Source organism: Mustela lutreola, chromosome X, assembly GCF_030435805.1.
Source record: "Mustela lutreola isolate mMusLut2 chromosome X, mMusLut2.pri, whole genome shotgun sequence".
NCBI lineage: Eukaryota > Metazoa > Chordata > Mammalia > Carnivora > Mustelidae > Mustela > Mustela lutreola.
In genome coordinates, this window is record NC_081308.1 from 106548532 (window position 1) to 106567710 (window position 19179).

At 40.1% G+C, this 19179-nt stretch overlaps 1 long non-coding RNA gene across 1 annotated transcript in view; it reads left to right on the top strand.

Annotated features, from left to right (window-relative positions):
• Positions 1–682: 682 nt before the first annotated feature.
• LOC131821961 (uncharacterized) overlaps positions 683–19179 on the top strand; it is a 29679-nt gene continuing 11182 nt past the window's right edge. The window contains exon 1 of the long non-coding RNA XR_009350026.1: positions 683–1529. This is a non-coding gene — a long non-coding RNA (uncharacterized LOC131821961). The remainder of the gene's footprint in view (positions 1530–19179) is intronic.

Here is a 19179-nt window from a genome sequence, read left to right on the forward strand (position 1 = left end):
GCACCTGGCTGGCTCAACTGGTAGAGCATGTGATTCTCAATCTCAGGGTTGAGCCCCACATTGTGTGTAGAGTTTACTTTAAAAAACTGTTTTTTAGGGGCGGGGGTGGTGGGAGGTTGGGGGAACCAGGTGGTGGGTATTAGAGAGGGCACGGATTGCATGGAGCACTGGGTGTGGTGCAAAAACAATGAATACTGTTACGCTGAAAAGAAATTAAAAAAAAAAGACCATTTAAACCTTGTTTTACAATCATTCCAAAATTTGCAAGAATTAACTTATAGAGTCATTTTCTCTTATTGATAAATACTATGATGAAATGTCTTTTGATGACACAAATGGTTTTCCAATCCGGTTGAACTCTTTTATGTCAAGCACAGTATTTTGCAGTCATGATGATGCTACAATTTGCAGAACACACATAGCTTAGTTGGGTGCAACTGAAAGGGGACAGAAAACATGCTAAGTGTGTGACATGTGACAATGTGAATTTGAGTCTGTTACTTGGAACAGTAGCCTCCAACCCAGCAGTTCCCCTCCTCACTCTTTCCCCTGGTCTCCCCCAAATTGATGTCCTGGTGGTGGAGCACCTCCTTGGTCTGCTCAGCATGAAGAAATGGAGTATCGATCACCGGAAGTGCCCTTTGTGCTGGCTGGCTGTGAAGACTATAGGGCAGATTCCAGATTCTGATCTACAGGGTCTGTCTTTTGAAAACAACAACAACAACAACAACAACAAAAAAAAACCAAAAAAACCTACCTCAGCCACCAGCAGCTGGTGACAACTAGCTTGGGAGCTCTGGCTCTCCTAAACCCTACCTGATTGCCCCAAACACTAAAAAGATCAATAATCCGTGCCTACTTCTAATCCACTGAAAGCACCCCAGTGTGTCAGGACCCATGGACTGGAAAGCTCTGCTTTATCTATGAAATCTTTCACTAGAATTCCATGAGGAGATGGCAGGAAATTTTGCCATTTGAGGCCTTCAGAAGAAGGATGTCTCACTGGCACTCTTGCTTGCTGTCTTTCAACCCCTCTCTCTAAAGTGCTCCCAGTATTTGTTCTTCAGCCCCTCCAGCATTCCCACTTCTTTGGGAAACTGTACTCGTGTCCTCAAGAGAAGGTTTTGGTTTCTTCATCTGAGTAGAGATGGATGCTTACCACTACCCAGGGCAGCCAGGCTTTGAGGCTGAAGCTTATGGGTGGCGTGACCTGCCTACTGCTGAGTACAGCAGTACTTCTGTTCCTACCCCCAATACTTAGAGAGGTTTCTGCGCCAGCATATGTTTCAGCCACTATGGCACCCAGGATGGGGTTGGACTGCTGGACTCCTAGCAATGCTGTGTTTTAGCAACAGGGACAACAGCTGAAGAAAACATTTCCTAGGTGGACTGAGCGGGCTTCCAGCTTTCTTTCCTCAAGTTGACAGAAGCCAGTACTGACCCTTTGAAATGAGTATGACCCCTGAGTTTCATAGGACCCTTGCAAGAGGAGGCACCCTAGAGAGTGAAGAAGCATATTCTAATGATGGGTAAGCTGAGGGGCTAGGGATCATTTAATTAGAAAAGTAATAGAAATGTAATTGTTTTACTTCAAGCTAGAGAAGTGGTATAAATATTTTTGTACACTTTAAATGTGTTCTTTGCCAAAACATAATTGTCTTAAGCTATTATTGGCTCCTAGCACAACTGGTCTTAAGAGAGATGTGATAGCACATTAAAGTAGTGAAACAAAGTGGGCTGAGCTCTCTGTTAATCTCCCTGGTTGTAGACTTGAAATCTCACTGCAAACCTCACTTACTTCAGGCAAATAATCCTTGCTCTGTTAGCTTCCTCAGTCCTGGGTACCCTTGGAAAGATAGAGCTAAACTTCTGAGTTTTTATCCTATTTGATAGTGGGTTCAGATTTATAGGATTTAATCCACAGTTGACCACTCAATTTACTGAAGTGCTCCTCCCATGGTCTGGCCTGTCTGGGGAACATGAGGAGAAGAGCCAAGTACAAAGGAATGTTAGAACCAGAGTCAAAGTCCTGGGAGTTGCCTTTTTTTCTTCTCCCTGGAATTATAAATATCACTTAGGTCATGAAACTGGTACCTGGGTGAACAGCCAAGTCACTGTCCGCCCTCAGCTGGGCTGGAATATCAGCTCACCAGTCTTGGTATTCATTTCTTGTTACCACACATACTTCCTCCTCTATGCTCTCCTTAGGCTCTTTAAGTTCTTCCCACCATAGTACTTACCACCCTGCTTGCTTCTGTGTCTTTGCCTCTGTACTAAAAACTCAGTGAGGTCGGATCCTATGTCTGCCTTGTTTTTCACTGTATTCCATCACCTAGCATAGGGTCTGCTTGGCATAGAGTCAACATTCAATAAATATATGTTACATGAATTGAACTAAACTCTGTTTGCTTTGGTAACCCGAGCAAATGTATTTCTTTCTTGAATCCTCAGTTTTCCTGTCTGTAAACTGAGGGTAGGTAGCCCATAGGCTACTCTACAAGATCTTTTTCCATTCTGACATTTAATGGTTTACTTTCTTCAAATCTCAGTCTCACTCTCAGTAACATTCCTCAGTGATGATGTCACTTTTCCATTTTGATTATTCCAGAATTGTCCAAAGTGAGATCTTGCAACATATCCTGTTCATTTCAAAATTATTTTGCATAAACTCCTTTTCCCCCTTTTATTACCTCTTGTTTCAAAGAAGGAAACTTTCTCCTCTCGCCTGATCTCCACTCCTCCTCCTCCATATTGTCTACCTCATCCTGCTGTTCGTCTCTGGGATCTTACATTCACCTGTTTACTCAACACTTGTTGAACATCTCCTATGAACCAGATACCATGCTAGTCACTGAGGCTAGAACTGCAAACATCTAATATCTACTTTCAAAGAGCTTAAACTCTTCCTATACCATATCTCTATAGATTCTCTCAAATCTTAATCTTCAGCCTGGATACTTTTCCAAAACTTCAAACTCTGATATTGCAAGTTTCTTGTGGGCCTCTCCATATGGATGTCCCACCAACCCCTTGTATCACAGGTAACATATCCCAAAGTAAACTCTTCTTCCCCAAAATGTTTTCTCTTCTTGTAGATAGTCTTACTTTAGTTAGGTTTTCTATCATGCTCTGATCCAGGAAGATTTGAAGTCTGAATTATAGTTGCCTTTTATCTTTTTGCTATCTGTGATAGGCAAATAATGGCTCCCCACAAGATAAACACATCCAAATCCCTGCAACCTGTGGGTGTTACTTTGTATGGAAAAGGGGCTTTGCAGATGTGATTAATAATATTGAAATAGCATAACTTAACACCAAAAATATCCAATTAAAAATGGGCAGAAGGAAAAAAATGTGCAGAAGATACGAACAGACATTTTCCCAAAGAAGACATACAGATAGCCAACGGACACATAAAAAGACACTCAACATCACTAATCATCAGGGAAATAAATGCAGATCAAGACCACAATGAGATAGTGCCTCATACCTGTCAGAATGACTAAAATAAAAAACAAGTGCTGGTGAGGATGTAGAGAAAAGGGAATACTTGTACCCTGTTGGTGGGAAGGCAACTGGTGCAGCCATGGTGGAAAACAATATGGAGGTTCTTCAAAAAATTAAAAATAGAATTACCATATGATCCAGTAATTCCACTGCTGGGTATTTACCCACGGAATATGAAAACACTACTTTGAAAAGACATATGCACCCCTATATTATTGCAGCATTATTTATAATAAGCTAAGATATGGAAACAAACGTTCATTTATAGATGAATGGATAAAGAAGATTTAAAAAAAAGATGTCATATAGATAACAATAGAATATTAGCCATAAAAAAGAATGAAATCTATTTGTGACAACATGGATGAATCTAGAGAGTATAATGCCAAGTGAAGTAAGTCAGTCAGGGAAAGACAAATACTGTATGATTTTGCTCATATGTGGAATTTAAGAAATAAAACAAATGAACAAAGGAAAAACAAGAAACAAAAAACAGACTCTTCAATGAAGAGAACAGATTGGTGGTTGCCAGAGGGGAGAAGGGTGGCAGAATGGGTGAAATAGGTAAAGGGGATTAAGTAAATTTATCATCATGAGCCCTAAGTAATGTATAGAATTATTGAATCATTATGTTGTACATCTGAAACTAATATAACACTGTGTGTTAATTTCAGTTGAATAAAAAAATAAAGAGGAAAAAAGACTTCCTTCCCCAATGAGCAGCCTATTTTTTTAACCGTGGTCAAGTTTTGATTGCATATATATATATTTTAAAGATTTCATTTATTTATTTGACAGAGAGAGAAAGAGAGTCTGTGTGTGTGTCTGTGTGTGTGTGTGCGCACAAGCAGGGGGAGGGACAGAGGAAGAGGGAGAAGCAGGCTCCCCACTAAGCAAGAAGCCTGATGCAGGACTCAGTCCCAGGGCCCTGGGATCATGACCTGAGCTGAAGGCAGATGCTTAACCCACTGAGCCACCCAGGCACCCTCCAAGTAACTATCTTAATTGTCTCTAATCTTCCTTGTGATGCTTTTCTTCCCTAGGGAAAAAAAAAGAATGGGAATATAGATGGAACGATATTGGCCGTGAGTTGACAATTATTGAGAATGTTCCTCGCCCTATTTTCTTTACCTCTGTAGGTGTGTGTGAATTTTCCATAATGAAGGGTTTTGAAAAGACAAAAAAAGTAAGAAGCCATGAATTCAGCCATTGCCGCAAACTAAGTACAAACGCATTTCATACAGTTTAGGAACCAGCAGGAAGAAACCTTGCAAGTTGGAGCTTGTGGGTGTGAACTAGGGCCCACAGCTAAGGGTATTTTGAGAGGTAGCAGTGGGGTCACAGGCATTAGTTTTGGATTACATAGTTTGTGGATATTGAGGTGAATGAGTGACTTTTTCCCTAAAAGTCATAAAGCCTATGACAAGCGGTTGAAGCAATATAGAGAACTGTGTGGAGAGGCTAGTGTGATGGTGACCTGACAATATCTTCGAGTAGTTCTTGCCATGAAGACTGGTACCTCCTGGTGGCTGACCTTCTGCTTCCTTTCCATCCTGTGAAATTCCCCCTATCAGCTCTGAGGGCCATTGTTGATTTTTCAGGAATTTTGTGAGTCAGATGATGTCACACCGGTAGCTTACAATAGGCCATCTTTGGAAGTATTTATTTATTTATTTACTTACTTACTTTTAAAGATTTTAATTATTTCTTTGACAGAGAGAGACACACACAGTGAGAGAGGGAACACAAGCAGGGGAGTGGGAGAGGGAGAAGCAGGCTCCCTGCTGAGCGGAGAGCCCGATGCAGGGCTTGATCCCAGGACCCTGGGATCATGACCTGAACTGAAGGCAGTTGCTTAACCAACTGAGCCACCCAGGAGCCCCAGCAGTATATATTTGATGGGAATAAGTAAACACTACATATCAGATTTTTTGTTGTTGTTGCTGTTCTGAAGGGCTGGTCATTAAACATTTACCAGTGCACCACTGACAGTACCATTCCAGTAAATTCTTTTTTTATTCAGATTAGCCAGAGTTGGATTCTGCTACCTCTCTCCCTACCTTCTCCATGTAAAACAATTGGTTAAAAAGTGTACCTTGAAGAGTGAGAACAGCTTATTACTGCTGCTGCTTCTACGTGCTAAACAGGGCATGGGACTCTTTTAAAGTCAAGGACTCCACAGATACCAATGAAGTACTTAATTTCCAGAAAGCTGGAGAATTCTAAGTGACAGGTACCAAAACCAGAGGCCTCGTAGAAGGCAAAACTGCCACAGCCTCTTTCTCACTACATTCCATGGTCTGCACCAAGCCTCTAGTCGTTTCTTCCACGTTCATGGAGATGGAGAGTACCATGGGCTGCAACTGGCCTCCAGAACATTTCTCACATTTAGTGGTTCATTGATTCCCACTGTCATTTCAGGTTTTCTCTCTGTTTTGGGAATCCAGTTTTCCTCTTGCATTAAGAAGACCTGGGTTGTACGTGTAACTGTCACTAACTCACTACGTCAATGTGGGCAAATCTCATCTTTTGAGATTGCAATCTGTAAGTTCACTCGAGGCTCTGGGGTTCTCTAACTGTGCTCATTGTTGCTAGAGAAATGGAATTACTACTGATTCCTCTTCCCAGTCTGCTTTCATTACTCATCTTAAACAAGGTTTCAATTTAGATAATTTTTTTTTTAGTTAGATGAATTCCCTCCTGTTCTAAAGGTTCAAATAACATAGAGTTACATGTAGTAAAATGTAAGACTTCTTTATTCCTTCCCCATCGCCCCCTTTCTCTTCCTAGATGTAGCTATGGTTATTAGCTTATGTGTTTCCATCTAGTTCTTTTAAAAGACACTTGCATACATACATACATATACATGTATGCAATTCACACACATACACATTCACACTTTTGTAAATGGACTCATACTATGCATCTTGGTTTGTCATTTGTGTTCATGGACTGAATCTGAGGGGACTGAACCAAAAGAATACTGGAGAAGAGATATTTACCTCTAGCTCCTTACTTCCTTCTCCAAGGCTGCCTGCGATTTTGCTGTCTAATTTTGTTCTCTCCTCCAAGTCCCAGACTCCTTCCCCTGCTCCCCGCACAAGCTAAGACCATTAGTCCTCCCCATCCAACACTTGGGCAGGGGAAGAAGCCAATTGCCAATGATGTTAGGATGAAATTTCTGTTTCTACAGTGTATTACAGGGTTTTTTGGTGCTATAATTTACTTAACTACTCCCCTATTGGGCACCCCATTTGTCTTTAGATTTTTACTTACATTGTGCAAAAACCATTCCTATAAATATATCTTTATACATGCGTGTGTGTCCATAAGTTAAATTCCTTGGAGTAGAATTACTGAGTCGAAAGGCATGCACATCAAAAACGTTGAGAGATATTACCAATTGCATGCTAAAAGCTATGCCATCAATAGTATGTGAGTGCTTATTTTCTTACACCTTGTTGTCAATACTAGATATCCTCAATCTTTTTGCTTTTTTGCTAACTGATGGAGTAAGAAAAAAAATCTCACTTTAATCTGTATTTCACTAATAACTCGTGAGGTAACAGTCATCTATTTTTCATCTTTTAAAAACGATTTCATGTATTTTAGAGAGAGAAAGAGAGAGAGCTCAAGCAAGCACACAAATTGGGGAGGGAGAGGGACAAGCAGACTCCGCACTGATGAAGTTTTAGAATATAAGTGAGGTCTGGAGCCTACGACCAAGAAAGAATTATTAAGACGTCTCTGGTGCAAAAACATGTTTTTATTAAAGCACGGGGACAGGATCCATTGGCAGAAAGAGTTGCTGCCCCGTGATCCCGAGGAGTGGCTGATGATGTACTCAGGAGCTGGGAAGGTGAGGACAAAGAGGGTGTTCAGAAGGGCTGACATATGGTAAAGAAGACTGAGGTTACTGGAGACCCGGTTATTGTCAAACCAAGCTGTGTTTTGTTTGTTTGTTTTTTCTCTAATGAGGTACCAACATGAAGGCAGTTGGGGATCTTCTGGAAGTTAGGTTATTGTAAATCACTAGGACATTTGTAAGCTGAGGGAGACTCCTGTCTTGCAGGACTATGACCTCTATTAGTTAACCATTTGTTCTTCCTGTAGGGCAGCCAGGAGTTCCTGAGGAATGTCACAAGAGGGCTGGTTGTAGGGCACCGGCTTCTACTTTGTCCTTAGCTAGCCTTTTGCTCCCTCATCAGCTCTGATCACAGAGCCCAATGCAGGGCTTGATCCCATAACTCTGAGACCATGACCTGAGCCAAAGTCAAGAGTCATATGTTCAACTGACTGAACCACCCAGGGGCCCCACAACTATTTTTCATCTTAAGAATTGTCTGCGGTCCTGTGGCTGGCTTAGTTGGTGGAGCATGTGATTCTTGATCTCAAGGTTGTAAGTTTAAGCTCCATGTTGGGTATGGAGATTACTTAACAAAGTAAAATAAAATCTTAAAACAAAAAAAGAATTACCTGAAACATCAGTGAAATGGCAGAACAGGAAACTCCAAAAGTTCACCCCTCCACAAAAGCAATGAGTAAACCGGCAAAAACTGTTAGAACAAACTTTTTCAGAATTCTGGAAATTAATCAAATGCTTACAACAACCAGGGAAATGCTAAATCAAGAAACTATATCTATGAAACCAATATTACATTTATTAACTAACTAGAATTTAAACAAAATTTTGAAAAAAAAGAAACTAGATCTGAATCTCAGTAGGAGAGCTTTGTACCATTTAAACTTACCCTGTACCTCTCCTCATTCCCAATCTTGGCAGAGGCCTTGAAGACAACAAGCTGCATTTTTGGTATAACCACCCAGTACTAAAGGGAGCAGAACAGACTTTATTCTTAAGAATTGTGATTAATTTTTTTTTAAAGAAGAGCCCAAATTGTGGTTAATTTTTTTGACCTGTCTGATTATCTCCCTGGGAGGATTAGCTCAAAGGGTTTACCTTCATTTTACCTAATATGGAACTCCCTCAGAGCTGAGGTGGGGCTGTTTGCTGAAAATATTGAAAGACAAATGTTTTAGCTACTGTTGCCTGGAGCAAGAGACAACAGTAGTGGCCAACAATGGAAAACTGAAAAGCTTTGGAGGAGAGGCTGGAAAATGAGTTGCTTTTGGGGAAAAGGGCTTTGAAAACCTCCTATATATTCCTCGGAATCTAGAAGGCCACACGTATGTCCAAGATGGGGCACATGCTCAAGAAAGGCCATAAGCTCTCACGTATGACTTACTCACAGTCTCTGTGCAAGCAGGTAATAAAGGGTCGGGCAGACTTGTTAACTACCTGAGTGTTGATGGCATACTACAATACACACAGAGCCCCTCAGCAATGACACAAGAGATTCGGGGTTTTGTTGTTGTTATTACAGGTATTTAAGAAATTCTCTGTTAAATCTCTAGCTGACCATTGGGGTGCCTCTGATGAAGTTCTAGAACCTAGGTGAGGTTCGGTGGGCTGAGGTCCGGAGCCGATGACCAAGAAAGAATTCTTGAGACATCTTTGGTGCAAAATGGTGGTTTATTAAAGCACGGGGACAGGACCCGTGGGCAGGAAGAGCAGCTGCCCTGGGTTGTGAGGGAAGGCAGGTTATGTACCCTGTGGTTGGGGGAAGGTGAGGGGAAGGGAGGTTTCAATGGAGTTTTCATATGCTAAAGAGGGCCTACAAGGTGCCTGGATGTCCAAGGCCTAACAGAGGCCTTGCCCTTGGGGCTTGATCAATGTTGTCTTTAGACCAGCCATTAACATTAAGATAGTTGGGAGACTTTTTGGTGGGATGTCACAAGCCTGCTATCAATCGTCTTTGTTAGTGAGATTTAGGACATTTGTAAGCCAAGGGAGACTCCTGTCTAGCAGGATTGTGATCCCAGCAAGTTAACTATTTGCTTATTGTTCATAGCAGTCAGGGTTGCCTGAGGGATGCTACACATATGACTGAGGGGGAGCGGATGGAGAGGGGCGTGCAAGGCGCCAGCTTTTGCTTTGTCTTCAGCCAGCCTCCTGCTCCCTCATCACCTCGGTGACTCAGTCTGTTGAATGTCTGCCATTGTTGTACCTGAGTTTTCGCGTCTGAGAGACCACCAAGGAGCCAACACCGATGCAATCACACAAGGGTTTATTTAACTAACTTAAACTTGGGCCCAAGTACACCTGACACAGCGGAGCAGGGACTTGGACCCCGAGCTTAGTTAAGGCAGGGGTATTTATGGGTTCCTGTTACTAAAGCAGGGTGGGGGTTTCTGGAGCCAAAGCAGGGTGGGGGGGGGTCTCTGGAACCAAAGCAGGGTGGGGGTCCTTAGAACTAAAGTAAAGTAGGGGAAAGTTCAGCTCTTGGGCACAGGGGTCTGAGATGGCTGCCGGAGCTAAGATGGCTGTACTTATGCTAAGGCTAAACCTGAGGTGGGATGGCCTTAATTTTTCTTGGCCTCCACACTGTCAGCTCTGGTTGTGATCCCGGGGTCCTGATCGAGTCCTGCATGGGGCTCCCTATTCAGTGGGGAGTCTGTTTCTCCCTCTCCCTCTGTGCTTGCTTTCTTGTTCTCTCACAAGTGAATAAATTAAAAAAAAATTTTTTTAATCACTAGCTGACCACTAAGTGTATAGAATGAAGAATTCAATGGCTGCCAGGAATATAAACCTTACAAAATTAGCTCAGAAAGGTCATTGAAGAAAGAACCAACCCTTCTCAAACTTTTCAAAATATAAAAAGTAGGGAACACTTCCTAACTCCTTCAACAAAGCTTGTATTATTTTGATACCAAAGCCAGACAAAGACATTCCAGAAAAGAAAACTACAGACCAATATCTTGTAGGAAGATAGATACAAAAATCATCAACAAAGTATTAGCAAACTGAATCCTGTATCATATTAAAAGGATTATACACCATGACCATGTGGGATTTATGCAAGAGATGCAAGGGTAGTTTTAACATATAAAAATTATACAATGTAATACACCATATTGGAGAATATTCCTTAACTAATATTCTCATATTAATAGAATGAAGGATAGAATCCCCACAAACTCATCTCAATTGATGCAGTAAAAGCATTTAACAAAATCCAATACCCTTTCATGAGAAAAATACTCAGAATACAAGGACTAAAAAGGAACTTCCTTAATACGATAAAAAGCATCCCTGAGGGCCATCTGGGTGGCTCAGTGGGTTGAGTGTCTGCCTTTGGCTCAGGTCATGATCCCAGGGTCCTGGGATTGAACCCTGAATTGGGCTCCCTGCTGGGCAGAGAGCTTGCTTCTCCCTCTCCCTCTTCTGCTCCCCCTGCTTGTGCTCTCTCTATGTGTCAAAGAAATGAACAAAATCTTTTAAAAAAAGCATCAACAGAAAACCTATAGCTAACATCATACTCAATAGTGAAAGACTGAACACTTGCTCCCTAAGATCAGACAGAAGACAAGGATGTTTGCTTTCTCCACTGCTATTCAACATTGTACTGGAAACTCTAACCAGAGCAATTAAGCAAGAAAAAAGTCATTCAAACTGGAGAGGAATAAGTAAAGCTATTTTTATTTGCAAATGACATGAGTTTTTATGTGGTAACCTTGAAGAATCCATAAAATAATTGTTAAAACTAATAAATTTCAGCAAATTTGCAGAGAATAAGATCAACATACAAAAATCAACTTTACAGGGGCACCTGGTTGTCTCAGTTGGTTAAGTGTCTCACTCTTGATTTCAGCCCAGGTCATGATCTGAGGTTTGTGAGATGAAGCTCTGAGTCAGATTCCATGCTGAGCATAGAACCTGCTGAAGATTCTCTTTTTCCCTCACCCTCTGCCCCTCCCCCCACTCTCTCTTGCTCTCTCTCTAAAAAAAAAATATCAACTTTACTGGGACCCCTGGGTGCCTCAATCAGTAAAGCATTCAACTCTTGATCTCATCTCAGGTCTTGATCTTAGGGTGTGAGTTCACCCCTGCACCCAGCATGAAGCCTACTTAAGAAATAAAAAAAATCAACTTTAGTTCTATGTACTAGCAATGAACAATCTGAAAATGAAATCAAGACAACAGTTCCATTATAACGGCATCAAAAAAAGATACTTAGGAATAAATTTAATTAAGGAGGTTTAAGACATACTAGAAACTAAAAAAGGTTGCTGAAAGAAATGAAAGAAGACTTAATGGGAAGACATCCTGTGTTTATGGATCGAAAGATTTAATACTGTTAGGAAAACAGTGCTACCCAGAGCGATCTACAGATTTAATGCAATCTCTATCCGAATCCCAATGGCATTTTTTTTGCAGAAATAGAGAAATCAATCTTAAAATTCATATGGAATTACAAAGGACCATAAATAGCAGAAACAACCTTGAAAAAGAAGAATAATTTTGGAAAACTTACATTTTATGATTTCACAACTTAATACAAAGCTACAGTAACCACAGCAATGTGGTGCTGGATTAAGTATACACATAGGGACCAAAAGAATAGAATTGAGAATCCAGAAATACACCCATATATTATGGTCAATTGATTTTTGACAAGGGTACCAAGACCATTCAATGGGAAATAAATAGTCTTCAATAAGTAGTGCTGGGGCAACTGGACATCCACACACAAAAGAATAAAGTTGGACCCCTACCTTATATCATATACAAAAATTAACTTAAAATGTATCAAGCTCTGAATGGAAGAGCTATAAAATTCTTAGAAAGAAACATAGGTGTAAATCTCTGTGGCCTTGAATTAGGAAATGACTATTTAAATATGATACCAAAAGTACAGGCAACAAAAGAAAAAAATAGAGAAATTGGACTTCATCAAAATTAAAAACTTCTGTGCTTCAATGGAGACAATCAAGAAAGTGAAAAGAAAACTCATAGGATGAGAGAAGATATTTGGAAAGTATATGTCTGATAAGGGTCTAGTACCCAGAATATATAAAAACTCTTGCAACTCAACAAAAAGAAAAACAATCCAATTAAAATGGGCAAAGGAATAGACATTTTCCAAAGAATATATACAAATGGCCTATAAGCATATGAACAGATGCTAAACATTGTTATTTACTGGGAGAATGGAAATCAAAACCATGATGGGATACTATTTCATATACACTAAGATGGTTATAATAAACAACAACAGAAAATAACAAGATGTAGCAAGGATGTGGAGAAATAGGAACCCTCAAACATTGCTGGTGGGAATGTAAAACGGTGCAGCTGCTCTTGAAAACATTTTGTCAGCTTGTCTGTAAATTAAACATAGATTCACCATATGACCCAGCAATTCTATTCCTAGGTAAATATATACTTAAAAGAATTAGAAACATACATTCACATAAAAAACTACACAAATAACAGCATTATTCATGGTACCTGTAAAGTGGAAACAACCCAAATGTCCATCAAGTTATGAGTGCATAATAATGTGGTATATCCATGCCATGAAATATTATTCAGCCATAAATGAATGACACAATGTGAATGAACCTTCAAAGTATTATACTAAGTGAAAGTAGCTAGACACAAGAAGTTACATATTATCTGATTCCATTTACATGAAAAGTCTGGAATAGGCAAATTCATCAATTTATGTAGATTGTAGATTTACACAGAATATAGATTAGTGGTTACCAGGGGCTTAAGAAAGGAAGGAATGACTGCTTAATATTAATGGGTTACTTTTGGGAATAATGAAATGTTCTGAAATTTATGTAGTGGTGATGGTTACACAACATTGTGAATGTGTTAAAAACCCTTTAACAAAAAGAATTGTGTGGTTATGTTCTCTTTGGTTATATTTCTATTGTATAATTGGTGTTATATTAATTTGTGGAAACTCTTTATATTTGGTGGCTATTAACCCTTTGTTTTTATGCTGCAAATATTTTCTCCCACTATATTGCTTATCCATTAAGTGTGTGTGTGTGTTTGCTGTAAAGAATTTGAAAAATTGGGCGCCTGGGTGGCTCAATGGGTTAAGCTGCTGCCTTCGGCTCGGGTCATGGTCTCAGGGTCCTGAGATGGAGTTCCGCATTGGGCTCTCTGCTCGGTGGGGGGCCTGCTTCCCTTCCTCTCTCTCTGCCTGCCTCTCTGCCTACTTGTGATCTCTCTCTGTCAAATAAATAAATAAATAAATAAAATCTTTAAAAAAAAAAGAACTTGAAAAATTTTACATAGTATTGTTTCAGGATTTTTTTTCTTTAGTGCCTGCTTTTCTTGGTCATGCTGCTTTGACGAATGAAGAGGTAGACCAGACGAAGAGTGGTGGGCAGCAAAGCAAAATTTATTGGGTGATAGTACAAAGCTCCCAAAGAGGGAGGGCACCAGAGAGAGTTGCCATTAGAGTTTCTGACTCTAGGTTTTTGGGGTTTTTAATGAGATTGTTGGCAGACTGTTTTAATCTGATTAACCCTCCGTGTACCTGTCACTGAGTCAGGTTTTTGTCCACACACTCAGCTACCTATCAGGTAGTTGTTCATGAGAGAAAGTATAGAGGACTCCTTCCAGAGTGGTGTAGAATAACGGGGTGGGGTCTTTTTCCTTTTAAAGGTAGTTTTTTCTTAGGATGAGGAGCCCCTTGCCACTGTCTGCCCTTTTTCTGACTATCTTCCATTAGTGTGATGGCTTCTGAATTTGAAACTTAAGATATTTTCGATCCCTAAACTATAAAAATGTTTTCAACATTTCCCTCTAATGCTGTTGAGCTATTTTTTAAATGTAGGGTTTAGAAGAGTCTGGAATTTTTATATGTTGGGCATCATGTGGGAGTTTAACTATTTCTCTCCAAATGGCTCCACACAATTCACTGAATAATTCATGCTTTCCCCACTAATTTGAAATGTTCCCTGTACATATTTTGATAATAATATTGAGAATGTTAGCAGTCTTTCACACTTAGGTCTTCCAGATATTCCTACGTAACAACTGATGGCCAGTGTAGTCTATATTAATTATAGACACACAAAAATAATATTTATACCTATGCAGTTATTTTAACTCTTTCTCCTCAAAGGGCACTTCTATATCACTTAAATTATTTGATTTTCTTAGCAGTTTTTTAAATGGTAGATGTATTTGCTTACTTGGGCTGTCAAAACAAGATACCATAGACTTGGTGCTACAAACTACAGAAGTTTGTTTTATCACAGTTACAGAGACTGGAAATCCAAGATCAAGGTGTCAGTGGGGTTGGTGGCTGATGTGGACTCTTCCTCTGGGTTGCAGATGGCTACCTTCTCACTGTGTGCTCACATGGCCTTTCCTTGATGTGTGTGCATGAAGAGAGAGAGAAAGAGAGGGGTGGGGAAGAAGAGACCCTGGTGTCTCTTTCCATAAGGACACTGATCCTATCAGATCAAGGCCCCATCCTTATGACCTTATTTAACCTTAGTTACTTCCTTAGCGACTCTATCTGGACATACACTGAGGGCTAGGCTTCAACATAGGAATTTGGAGGTCACAAGCATTCAATCTATAATATTCCACTCTTGGTCCCCCCAAATGTTGTTCTCACATGAAAAACACATTCATTTCTCCCCAACAGCCTCAAAGTCTTAGCTTATTCCAGCATCAACTCTAAAGTTTAAAGTTCAAAGTTTTATCTAAATTTCATCTGAATTAGATATGGGCAAGACTTGAGGTATGATTCATCCTGAGGCTAAGTCCTCTCCAGCTGTGAACCTGAAAAACCAAAAAGTTATCTGCTTCCAAAATACAATGGTGGGACAGGAAAAAGATAGCTCTTCCTATTCCAAAAGGAAGAAATCAGAAGGAAACAAAGAGTGACATGTCTAAGAAGAGACATTAAGGAATTGGTCCCATTTATAATTGTACCAAAAAACCTTAAGATACCTAGGAATAAACCTAAGCAAAGAGGCAAAGGATCTGTACTCAGAAAACTGTAGAACACTCATGAAAGAAATTGAGGAAGACACAAAGAAATGGAAAAACGTTCCATGCTCAAGGATTGGAAGAACAAATGTGGTTAAAAATGTCTACGCTTCCAAGAGCAATCTATATATTCAATGCAATCCCTATCAAAATACCATCAACATTTTTCTAAAAGCTAGAACAAATAATCCTTAAAGTTGTATGGAACCAGGAAAGACTCTGAATAGTCAAAGGAATGAAAAGCTGAAAGAAAACCAAAGCTGGTGGCATCATAATTCCGGACTTAAGCTCTCTTACAAAGCTGTGATCATCAAGACAGTATGGTACTGGCACAAAAACAGACCCATAGATCAATGGAAAAGAATGGAGAATCCAGAAAAGGACCCTCAGCTCTATGGTCAACTAATTTTTGACAAAGCAGGAAAGAGTATCTGATGGAAAAAATGACAGTCTCTTCAACAAATAGCACTGGGAAAATTGGACAGCCACATGTAGAAGAATGAAACAGGACCATTTTCTTACACCATACACAAAAACAGACTCAAAATGGGGCACCTGAGTGGCTCAGTCAGTTAAGTGTCTGCCTAAGGCTTAGGTCATGATCCCAGGGTCCTGGAATCAAGCCCCACATCAGGCTCCCTGCTCAGTGGAGATTGTGCTTCTCCCTCTCTCTCTGGCCCTCCCCTCGAATTTTGCTCTCTCGCTCTCTCAAGTGAGTGAATAAAGCCTTAAAAAAAATAGGCTCAAAATAGATGAAAGACCTAAATATGACACAGGAATCCATCAAAATCCTAGAGAATACAGGCAGCAACCTTTCTGGCCTCGGCTGCAGCAAGTTCTTGCTCAGCACATCTCCAAAGGCAAGGGAAACAAAGGAAAAAATGAATTCTTGGGACTTCAAGATAAAAGCTTTTGCACAGCAAAGGCAATAGTTGACAAAACCAAAAGACAACAGACAAAATAGGAGAAGTTATTTGTAAATGTTTTATTAGATAAAGGGCTATATCCAAAATCTATGAAGAACTTATCAAACTCCACACCCAAAGAACAAATAATCCAATCAATAAATGTGCAGAAGACATGAACAGATATTTCTGCAAAGAAGCTAAGTATAGAGATTACAAATGACCAGCAGACACATGAAAAAATGCTCAACATCACTCAGCATCAGGGAAATACAAATCGAAATCACAACGAAATACCACCTCACACCAGTCAGAATGGCTAAAATTAACAAGTGAGGAAACAATAGATGTTGAAGAGGATGCAGAGAGATTGCTTCTCGGCCTTTTGGCTAAGATCAAGTGAAGAGGATGCAGAGAAAGGGGAACCCTCTCACACTGTTGACAGGAATGCAAGCTGGTACAATTACTTGAGAAAACAGTATAGAGTTTCCTTAAAAAGCTGAAAATGGAGCTACCCTACAACCCAGCATTTGCACTACCAGGTATTTATTTCAAAGATACAAATAGAGTGATCCAAAGGGGTACCTGCACCCCAATGTTTATAGCAGCAAAGTCCACAATAGCCAAAGTATTAAAAGAGCCCAGATATACATTGGCAGATGAATAGATAAAGAAGATGTGATACACACACACACACACACACACACACACACACACAATGGAATATTACTCAGCCATTAAAAATGAAATCTTGTCATTTGCAATGATGTGGTTGGAACTAGAGGGTATTGAGCTAAGTGAAATAAGTCAATCAGAGTAAGATAATTATCATATGATCTCACTTATATGTGGAATTTAAGAAACAAAACAGAGGATCATAGAAGAAGGGAGGGAAAAATAAAAGATGAAATTAGAGAGGAAGACAAACCATAAAAGACTATAAATCATAGGAAACAAACTGCAGGTTGCTGGAGGGGAGGTGGCTGGGGAGATAGGGTAACTGGGTGATGGGCATTAAGGAGGGCATGTGACGTGATGAGTACTGGGTAATATTAAGACTTACGAATCACTGAACTCTACCTCTGGAAGTAATAATACACTACATGTTAACTGAATTTAAATAAAAAGAGAATGACATGTCTATTATGTTGAGGGATATATGCCAGTCAGAGAAAGGCAAATACCAAATGGTTTCACTCATATGTGGAGCTTAAAACAAAATAAATGAACATGGGGGAATAAAAGAGAGGTAAAACATAAAACAGGTAAAACATAGGTATAGAGGTAAAACATAACTATAGAGAACAAACTGAAGGTTGCTGGAGGGGAGGTGGATGGGGGATGGGTGAGATGGGGGTTGGGTATTACGGAGGGCACTTATGATGAACACTAGCTATTGCATGTAAGTAATGAATCACTAAATTCGACCCCTAAAACTAATATTACATTGTATGTTAACTAACTGGAATTTAAACAGAAACTTGAAACTAGGGGAAAAAAACCCAAAATAAAGCCCTAGCAAGGCAAATTCCATTAGGGTTTAAAGCTTAAGGATAATCCTTTTTGGCTTGGTGCTCTGCCTTCCGAACCAGCTGGGTCCTGCAGTCTTGTCCCCATGTCCCTAGGCTATGCTCCTGCCCCTGAAGTTCTGCTAGGTGGTGTTACAAGTCTCTGTGTCTCTGCAGGTGAGAGGGGGCGGTGCCTCACTCTCAAGGCTTTGCCCGGCAGCCCTGTTTCCAGAGCTCTAGGTTGTGGCAGCCTGGTGTCTTGAAACTTTAAAGGTGGGCCCACCCTCTAAAACCAAGGAGGAATCAACTTTTTCCCCTGGGTCTGTGCTGGGAATGGTGGCCCCTGATGATATTTGGATCACTTTCAGAATCCTTCTTTTCTTTTCTTGAAGGATAACACAATGTATAGCGGATAGCTCTAGGGCAACTTCCTGTAGAATCCAAGAAGTTCAACAGCCTTTCTTCATTTTGTGGCCTCCATCCCCACTTCAGTGGGAACTGACAGGGTTTCTGCTGGTTAATCCCATAATAAGCCACACCCTTTATGTTCCCTCCAGAACATGCTCTTCCATTTTTTTGCCTTATGGACAGGGTGATAATTTTCCAAATCTTCAAGTTCTGCTTCCTTCTTGCTTAACAATTCCTTTAATTTCTTTCTCTCCTCTTGCATTTTTCTATAAGCAGTCAAGGAGATCCAGGCCACACCTCCAACAATTTGCTTCGAAACTTCATCAGTTAAATACCCAATTTCATTGTTCATAAGTTCTGTCTCTTACACAGCACCAGAACACAATTCAGACACATTCTTTGCTGCTTTATAGCAAGGGTCACCTTTTTTCCCGTTTCTAATTAGCCTGCTCCTCATTTCTGTCTCAGATCTCAACACCATGGACTTTAATATTGATATTTCTACCAACATTCTGTTCACTGTTATTTATATATTCTCTAAGAAGATGAAGGCTTTGTCTACAGCTTTTCTCTTTTCTTACTAAGCTCTTACCAGAATCACCTCTAATATATTTCTACGATTAGTCCCTTTATGACAATCTAGGCGTTTTCTAGCCTTTAGCTCAAAACTCCTCCAGTCTTAGTCCATTACTCAGTTTCAACACCATTTCCACATTTTTAGTTAGTTGCTACAGCAGCACTCCCTTTCGTAGTAACAAAATTTACATTAGTCAGGGTTCTCCAGACAAAGAAACAGATTGCCAGCCCTAATTTGGGTGGGCCTTACCCAATCGGTTGAACGCTTGCACAACACATATGGTTTACCTTCCTGTAAATAAGATGGAGCTTCTCCTGCCTGACTGCCTTTGAGCTGGAAAACCTGTTTTTTTTCCTGCCTTTGAACTCAAACAGAAACATTGGCTCTTTCTGGGTTTTAAGCCTA